Raw genomic sequence first — 9,399 nt, 5'->3', positions numbered from 1 at the left:
TGCTGGGATTACAGGTGTGAGCCACTGCGCCTGGCCTTATTAAATATATTTTAACAACATATTGATACTTAGGTATATGTCAAGCACTGTTTTAGGTGCTGAGGATATGGAAAGGAATATGACTTGCTGTCAAGGAACTCAAGAAATTAGATACACAAATGCAGTTACTTCCATAAAAGGCATAGAAATACTATAGAATTACAGTCTTGTTAAGGCTTAGGGAAACTTTAGAAATATTAGTCGAATGAATATGAATATGAATATGAATGACATTTGAGCTCAGCTTTGTACAATGAATAGGTGTTGGCCAGTCAGATAAGCAGGGAAGAGCTCGAAGACATGAAGACATGTGTATTCAAATAACGTTAATATTTCAGTGTGCTTGGAGCAAAAAATAAATGATGTGAGACAAAGCTAGAAAGGCTAGTGTAAGCAGTCAGGTAATAAAGTGCCAAGTTCAGGAGTTTGAACTTTATCCTAAAAGCAATAAAATCCTTTCGGTGTTTAAACGGGAGAACATCATCAGATTTGTGCTTTTATAAGGCTACTCGGGTAACTAGTGAGAAAAATAGATTGAATTTGAAGAGACTAAAGGTTGCTCCAGTTGTTCAGGTGGTGGTAGTAGAAGACGACACAGGCAAGGACTTGAAAAATATTTAGGAGAAGCTACAAGACTTGGTGTCCAACTTGATATGGATGTTGAGAGAGGAAGAATGGGGATCTATTAGTATGTCTAGGTTCCTGGCTTAGGGGATTGTTGAATGGGTGGCCCATTCATTGAGAACGGAAAGGAACGTAAGAAGCAATTTTGGGGGGGAAATAATAATAATAGCCAGCATTCTAAAGGGCTTGTTACTATTACCATGGTAAAACGGAGGCTTAGGAAAACCTAGTTAAGGTACTACTTATTATTACAGAAAAATTACCGCTTAGAAATGTCAAGGTCCTATCACTAATATTTGAATAGCTAGGATTTCAAGCAAGGCAACCTGATTCCGGACTCAGCCTTTCTAATGCTGTCTCAGTTTCGCACATGTTGAATCTGAGGTACGACGAGTATGCAGGTAATGCTGCTCGGGAGGTATTGGGAAATACACAATCTGAGCTCAGGAGAAAGAAAGCTTCGGGTCGAAAGTACCCTCCACGGTAGGGGGAAAAACGTGAAAGGAAGCCCATTCTTTTCGTATGTCAGTTCACAGTAGTTCAAACATCTCCGTTATAATTTCTTTGTCTTCCTCCCACCCCTGCCCCCTCTCCCACAGAAAGAAAACATAATACATGTCTGGCTCTGAGATCACACGACATCGGATAGTTTTCAAATTCAGCCCTTGACTACGAGCTCATAGATGCGGTGGTGCTTTGTTAACCTGAAAAGGACCCTCAGCGCCGGAAGTTAGCCGTCTTTCTCCATCCTGACTACTACAGTAGCCCTCCCAGAAATCGTCCCAAAATTGTCTGATAGAAAGGCTGCACGGAAACAACCCGCCACGGACAGCGGACCGAGAAGAGTGACGCGACGCGATGACGTCACGCAGCAAGCCGGTGATTCCCCAGCCTCTGGCGTCACGCGCCGATGACGTAATCCCAGGCGTTCGCCCTTATGCGGGCCAGGGTTTGGCGTCGCTCCCACGGGTCGGTCAGGCCCTCCCCGCCCCCTCCCACCTGCGGGAGGCGGGGCGGGCACGGCTCCACAGGAGCCGCCGCTGCCGCGCCGGGGAGGGGGAGTAGGGGAGGGGTAGGGGGAGAAGGGGAAAGGGCAGAGGGGAGAAGGAGGGGGGAGGAGGAGGAGTAGTGGAGCCAGTGAACTAGGCGGTCAGGCCTGCCGGGCGGCGTACAATAGCGCGGCTGTGGGCGGGGGAGGCGGCCCTCCCGCGGCTGCAGCCGGAGCCGAAGGTGGTGGCTGCACAGGAGACGCCCCCTCACGGCTTCCCCCACACGCTCCCGCCCCCTCGCTCGCCCATCGCGCTTCCCTCACAGGCTCTGCAGTCCTCCCCCACAGACGCCTTACCCCTTGGACTCTCATTCCCTTTTCCACGGAGCCCCGCGCTCTCGTGAGCCCCCTCGAAGAACCTGGTCTGCGCATCCAGTTACCACCTCCTGCCTCAGAGGCCATCTGAGCCCTTCGCACCTCGCCCCTCAGTCCCCCCTTCCCCCCCCGCCCGCGTCGCCTCGCTCCCTTCCGCCCCCCCATCATCCCTTCCCTCGCAGTTCCCCTGTCCTGAGGGGATCCCCGCCACGGGCAGCGCGGCGGCGGCGGCAGGAGGGAGAAAGTGAAGCGGTAGCTCGCGCACACTCGCGCCCTCACTCCCGGCTAGGCGGCACCCACCGCCGGGAGGAGGAGGAGGAGCCGAGAGGAGCTGAGCGAGCGCGGAAGGTGAGAGCGGGCCTACCGCCCAGTACCCCTCGCGTCCCGGGCTGCCAGGGCTGGGGCGCGGGGGTGGGGACGGGTGGAGTGGGGGTCTGGGCCCATTTATTTCGCGTTGCGGGGCCGGGCGCCTGGGCGGGAGGAGGCGCCAGGTAAGGTGAGGCGGGCGTCGCCCGGCGAGGCCCGCTCCCGTCGAGCCAACAAAGGCCCCCTGTGCGCGTACCGGCGGGGTCGCGGGTCTCAGACGCCGGGCGATTCGAGAGACCTGGGAGAGGGAAGGGGCGGGGCGGGGCCAGGCCAGGCTGGAGCCGGGAGGCCACACGAGTACCGGTCCGGGACCGAGTTCGTCCCGAACTTCGCAGTCCTGCGGCGCTCACCCTGTCCCGCTACGAGGAGGCACAGCAAAGCGGCGCCCAGTTCCTTCTGCATGGAATAAATGACCCCCTTCCAGGCTTGGACAGTCACCTTTAGGGTTCTACTCCCTGAAAAATAAGGGCTGGTAGGACTAGACTAACGCAGCCCCTCCCCCACCCCGGAATATTCTGTAACTTGGGAAGTGAAAAACAACCGGGGAAGGAGATTTATAGTTATTTTATGTTCATTATTACGTTTGAAAAGACATGATTGTTGTAGCCTTCGCTATCTTATTTCAGCAGTACACATTACTGGGAGTGTTTTGGAAGAATAGTTGAGAAGTAGTGGGTGTTGGCGTTGTGAGCAACGTCCTTGGTTTTTAAACCCCTTGGATAATTGTTCTACTGTTACGAAAACTGTGAACAGGGAAGGGAAGGGAAGGGTTAGTTCCGTGGTTACTAATAAAAATTCAGATTCATTAGTCTTGACTTTAAGAATTGTTCCTGAGAACAATCTTTAATTTTGCCTCCTACATTTTTGGGTTCTCTTTCAACTCTGTCAGGAGAAAGTAGGAATTATCAGTACAGATACCTCATCTCTCTTACCTTGTGGCTTCATCTACTTCTTGTGGGACCTTGAGCAGGTCACTTCCAGCCTTAAAAGCTCCAGAAGTTTGGTTTTATGCCCCAAAACGGGCAAGTAGCAAGCACCGACTCAGCTTTCAAGAGTCCACTGAAGAATTCCCACACTGTGAAGTCTTTGCTGGCCTCCATCCTGTCTCTCCTCTCACAGACAGAGCTGATTTCTTCCCATTGGCCCGGTGGGATTTCTACCACAGCACTTAAAACATTTTGGTTCCTATTTGGAAAATTCTAAGTTAGGTGCGTATAAAAACTCCCCACCTCAACTAGAAACTATGCCTTTCAAAAAGGGTTTTGGGAACATTGACCCTGAAAACTTCCCATACTTTCCCTGAAGCTTATCCATACTCTTTTAACTACATGAGCTCATGGGTCTACCTTGGTAAATTTGCTTATTCAGTCAATTCGTTTATCCAACATTACTGGAGTTCGGAGAGCTACTGTGTTTCAGGCCTCTTGCTAAGGCTATGGGGATTCAGTCTATTAAGATATTCCCTGTCTTCAAAGAGCTCAAAGTCTAATGGGTGAGGTAGACAAGTAAACAATGAAGGTCTGCCCTAATCTCTGGGGGACTCCAGTTGTACAGGTAGTAGTGTGCAATAATTGAGGCTGCTGGACCTGTTTTACAAGTCTTCTCTTGGCCAAAGTGAGTCCTGCAGGGAAGGTGACCTGCCTCATCCATAAGAGGGCATTTGGTAAAAAGCTTGTTCAGTTCAATTCAATATACATTTACTAAACACATGTTTTGAGTACCTGTGCTAGGTTTGAAGGAAGCAGTGCCTCAAAGGAAGGTAACCTCAAAGGAAGGTAAACCTCAAAGCTAGGTTTGAAGGAAGCGGTGCATCCAGAAAGATTTCTGTAAAACAAAACCTTACCACATCAGCGCCCCCTACCCCTGACTCTTCATATTCTGAAGATAAATTTCAGAGTAACATGGAATAAAAAACTCTCAGGGATCAGACCACTGCCAGCCTTTGCAGTCTCACTTTCTGTGGCTCCCCTGCCACTCTCATCTTCACTCTTGCATGTTCTGTTTTCTTCCTGGAATGCTTCCCTTCCACCCCTTACCTGCCTGTGGAGATGTCCTTGTTGGGCCTCTGGGATGCAGTCCCTTAGTCTCTCCTTTTCCTGCATAAAATGAGTTGCTCTTCCATCCTCTGGCTCATGTACATACCACTTTTATGGCCTTCTGTAGCACTCTGTTGCAATTACTTGAGTTTGTGCCTGTCTTTTTTTGGTAGCCTGTGAATTTCTTTTCTTTAATAAGCCCTTTAAATGATTCTGATGCTTGCTAAAGTTTGAGAACCACTGGGTTAAAAGATCTGCTCTTAATAAAAACCAGCACCCTGCCAGCTCCTGCTGTCCCGTTTTTCTTCCGTAGCACTTACTGCGTAACATCCCATCCCATCCCATCCCATCCCATCCCATCCCATCCCATCCCATCCCATCCCATCCCATCCCATCCCATCCCTCTCTTGCCAATAGAATGAAAGCTTCCTGAGACTGGGAAGTTTTGTCAGTTTGGTCATTGCTTTAATCCTAGTGCCTAGAATAGTGACTGCATATAGCAGGCACTCAAGTATTTGTTGAATGAATAATGTAAGATGATTTAATCCTGTGTATTGCCAGCTGCGACATTGGGGTTTTACTCAAGAACCGTTCTCAGAATGAATAGGAATCATGGTCCAATGTGCAAATCCAAGGGGATCCTAACATTTTTGGGGGATTCATTTTAGGTTGAGCTTTTCCCTTTATGTGTCTCCAACCAAAGCCTGCAAGAATTTTTAGCCTAGTCTTTTGTTCGTTTGTTTGTTTTAACCACCACCTGAAAACTGCTGTTGCAATATTGCAAGCCAGGATTGTTTCTTTGGAATTTGGAAGTTGGTTTTGCAAGTCTAAATAAGCACTCTTAACTTTTGAGTCTTTTAACTTAAAACTGTCTCTTCCTGGTCTCCTGTGGTTTTTGTCTTTCTCTAGTGATACTTAAAGCTATATAGGGCCTGTTTGACTCCACACAAAGGTTTCTCTTCCTTGTCAAGCTCTTAAAATGCTTTGTTTCTTTCACTTTCTTATTAGCCCTAAGATACCATGCCCAGTTTTCTCCTTTCCTAGCTTCCTTCTGGGAGAGTGGCTTCAATTATTCATCCGTTTACTATAAAATTATGAGTCTTTCTCCACCATGTGCCAGACCCTGTGCTGGGCAGGATGTTCAGCTATATACAAGAGTGCAGCCCAAGTCTTTAAGGAGCTAGAGATAATATGACATGATAAGTGCTGAAATGAAGAGATGAAATAGAGGGATGAAAAAAGGTGGTATATGATCATAAAGGGGGGAGAAAGCTGCCTTTCTGTTTGTTTCCCTCGGTTTAGGAATAATTTGTCAAACAAGCATCATTTTGACAGGCAGACTTTTAAAAATTTTAAGAGGCCATGGGCTTTGTTGGGGAAAACTAAAACAAAAATCAAGGTGGAATCAGCAGTTGCCAATTTGAGACATTAATTCTGTTGTTGCTGGTTTTAATGAATTTTCTGATCCCTCTCCATGTTATTTTTCAAAATAATAACCTGAAAGTGGGAGAAAAATATTTCTTTTTGGCATAGTAAAGAGACAAGTTTAAGGTTATCAAAAGAATACATCTCACTACAGTTTATTATTTTTGAAAAGCTATAAACAATATGCATCTAAAAACAAGAGGCTTTTGACTGTTTATGATAAAGAAATGATAAATGTTTGGAGTGATGAATATGCTAATTATCCTGATTTGATTATTACACATTATATACATATCAAAATATCACTATCCTATAAATATGTACAATTATTACATATCAACTAACAATAAAAGGAAAAATGCATTGATTCAAAATTAATAGTCAGTATATTCAAACTTGAAAATAAAAAATTTAAAAACATTCTCCCACACCAGTATTTGCTCCTTCTGGGTCATTTTCTATGCCCATTATTAAAAAAAAAAAAGTCTCTTCACAGATGTTGTTTTAATTTCTAAGGGGTAATGTAATTTGTAGTGGGTGAAAATGAAACCCTGGAAAAGTTAGGAGACCTTCTTTAGTGTCTATGTTACTGCATGACCTTGTAGAAGTAATTTTTATCTCTGTGTTTTGTCCCAACTGTAAAATGGGGATAGTAATAGTTGCTACGACTAGTTTACAGGATCATAAAGCAATTAAAGTAATGACTATAAAGGAATCTTTGAAAAGTATAATTTGCTTGTTAGTTGTTAGGTGGTGGTCAGCTTACTAAAAATGGCTTACGTTATTGAATACCTGTTCTGTACCAGGCCCTATGTGAGATGTTTAACATGTTCTTTTTAACCCTCAGAATAACCTTATGAGATGATTGCTGGTATCTCTGTATCGTAGGTGAGGAAACCTGAGAGTCATACTAGTAAAGGGAGCTTATTTAAGGTTTTGCTGCAAGTAAGTGGCAGACCAACAATTCTAGTCTGTGTGCACCTGACTCCAGCAGCTATCTGCTATTTTCAGTACACAGGCTGCTTTTAATGTTTCTGCGCAGAGGATATAGGAATGTTTTGCAAGTAAATATATTGCAGTGAGAGTTAAAGTTTCCATTTGGTATGTTTTTTTGTGTGTGTATTAGAAGGCTTGGTGAAGACAGATTTACATTCGTTTACATTTATCATTCATACAGGAAAAATAACATCTTTCCTGGATGTTATTTTGTTCAATCTTCGTAACAGCCCTATGAGATAGGTATTCCCATTTTACGAGTTAGGAGGCTGAGGATCATATTAATAGAAGTCTTGGCTTGCTCAGAGGCACATCATTAATGAATGCCTGAATATTGATTTTAAACCACATTTTAAAATTCTAAGTGTAGTACTTTACTTTGCCACTATAACATATTGCCTTTTAAACTCTATCAGACTAAATTTTGGGGCACTAGACACATTCTTTTAAATTGGTTCCTAATCTCTTTAGCTTCTTCTCCCTAAGAAAACCCTGACTGAAGTCCACAGTTTGAACTAGAAAGGATAATTGCTGATAAAACCCTGTGTCGGATGGTCATGATGTTGCAGACTTAGAAGATAATACCTCTTTACTGAAGCTGCCAGATCAGGCTTTATCCAGTATTTGGAATCACTTGTGCCTGAATATTTCCCTGTGCCATCGTAAATTTATTAACTTAATGTGCCACATTTTTCTACCCTTTTTGTAAGCCTTTTCTTTCATGAATATCTTCTTCTTCTCTCCCATTCTTTTAGTTTTTGAGATGGGGAAAGTCATGTATGTGCTAGGCTTCTCCGGATTATCCCTTCTTGAGGAATAATGTAGTAGTAAGTCTAGAAAGAACCAGAGGTTCATTCATCCCTCATGAGTTTGCGTGGTATTGATTGACTGTAGAATTCATCTAATTCTTAAGTCCATTATGTCTTGGCTTTTGTTCCTGGAGTCAGGGTTAGGTAATTTGCATGCAGGATTGGGAAATCCATTCTTGTTTATGGGCTGCTTTCTTTTATTGCTTTTGTACTTCCAGCCTTCTCCAATATCCCTTTCCCTTTCAGACTGTAAGTACTAACTGAGGCTGGCAAGAGCATTTTCTTCTTTATAGAATCTGCCTTTTGAATCTTTTGGGATGGCAAATGACAATGACAGTATATGCATAGCTTCCACCCTCATCTGCCTGCCTATATCTTTAAGGTCCAGCTTTCCTTATTTCCTCCTGGATTCCCACAAAGCTAAGATTGATGTCTTCCTCACTGGTGGAACCCTTGATTTGTGTATTACTGCACTTACCAAGGGAGGGTATAAGGAAGAGCACAAAATTTGAAGTTAGACAAAGAGCTACTTGGACACTTATTTAAATCTCTATTTGTTCATTTGAAAGAAATAATACCTAACTTACAGAATTCTTGTGAAGATTAATAATATATGTAAAAGTGAGTTGTAAGATACTGAGCTATATAGATGTTAGGTAGAGTAGTTTGTAATTTTATGACTATGATTGTGTGTAGCAGTGGTTTTAATTTTGGCTATGCACTTGAATTACTTGTGAAATTGTAAAGAGTTGCCTTGGCATCTCTATTTTGAAAGGTTTATAGGTGATTCTGATATGCAAAGTTGAGAAGCACTGCCTTATATTAACAATGTTTTGCATAAATGTCTTATGTAAGTATTATATGAAAAGTAATATTTTTATTGCCATTTAAAGTTCATTCATTTGCTAAATACATATTATGCATCAGGCATTGTCATAGGTTCTGAATAAACAGATGAATCATAGCCTCTACCCTTGGGTTTATAGTTTCCGGGAGCAACAGACATGTGCATAGACAATTACACTACATTGAGACAAAAAATGACAAAAATACGGAGATAAGTGCAAGTGCCATGTGAACACAGAGGAAGGGCATCTGCTGCACTTGAAATGGGGGTGGCCTGGCAAGCATTCTTAAAGGAGGTGACATCTAAGATGGGTTCTGAAAAATGAGCAGGGGTTAACGAAGCACAGTCAGGGAGGGGTGAGAAGAAAGGGGAGATGATGGACCCTCTTGAAAGAGAGAGCAATATGTGAGCAGAAGATTTGAGAGCCTGTTTGGGGAGCCCTGTGTAGTTTAGTATGCTTAGAAGATAGGGTGTAAAGTGGGGAGGCGTGACAGCAGAGAGGAGGCAGGGCCCAGATGATGAAGGGCCTTTTGTATAATGTACAAAATACTTTTACTGATATTATCTGACTTTATTCTTTGGACAATCCCCTGGGTTAGCTAGGACAGGTGTTGTTTTATATTCATTTGATAGAAGAAAACACAAAGAGGTTAATTGACTTGCTGAGGCTATACAGCACAGCTAAGATCTGAAGCCAGGTTCTTATGATTGTTTAGTTCATCATGCTTTTTCTATTACACCATAGCCGTCTTAGACTTTTGCGGTGTGGTAGGGAATCAGGTAAGCTCTGTGGATATATGCACAACAATTTGGGAGCTGTAATGTGCTAGACTGATGTTGGCTAACTCATTTTACAGATGAGGAAATTTAGGAGCAGAGACATCAAGCTGTCAT

At 43.8% G+C, this 9,399-nt stretch overlaps 1 protein-coding gene across 3 annotated transcripts in view; it reads left to right on the top strand.

The window, feature by feature from the left end:
• The first annotated feature begins 1,764 nt into the window (after positions 1 to 1,764).
• PAK1 (p21 (RAC1) activated kinase 1) overlaps positions 1,765 to 9,399 on the top strand; it is a 151,833-nt gene continuing 144,198 nt past the window's right edge. The window contains exon 1 of one of the 3 annotated variants that reach the window (XM_019037331.4): positions 1,765 to 2,374. The gene's annotated coding sequence lies outside the window, so the exon portion shown is untranslated. The remainder of the gene's footprint in view (positions 2,375 to 9,399) is intronic. The other 2 variants (XM_055356869.2, XM_055356867.2) reach the window with 2 other exon arrangements.

Source organism: Gorilla gorilla, chromosome 9 (genome assembly GCF_029281585.2).
Source record: "Gorilla gorilla gorilla isolate KB3781 chromosome 9, NHGRI_mGorGor1-v2.1_pri, whole genome shotgun sequence".
In the NCBI taxonomy this organism is placed as follows: Eukaryota; Metazoa; Chordata; class Mammalia; order Primates; family Hominidae; genus Gorilla; species Gorilla gorilla.
The sequence above is the reverse complement of the archived record's forward strand: the minus strand, read 5'-3'. Positions and strand labels throughout refer to the sequence as shown.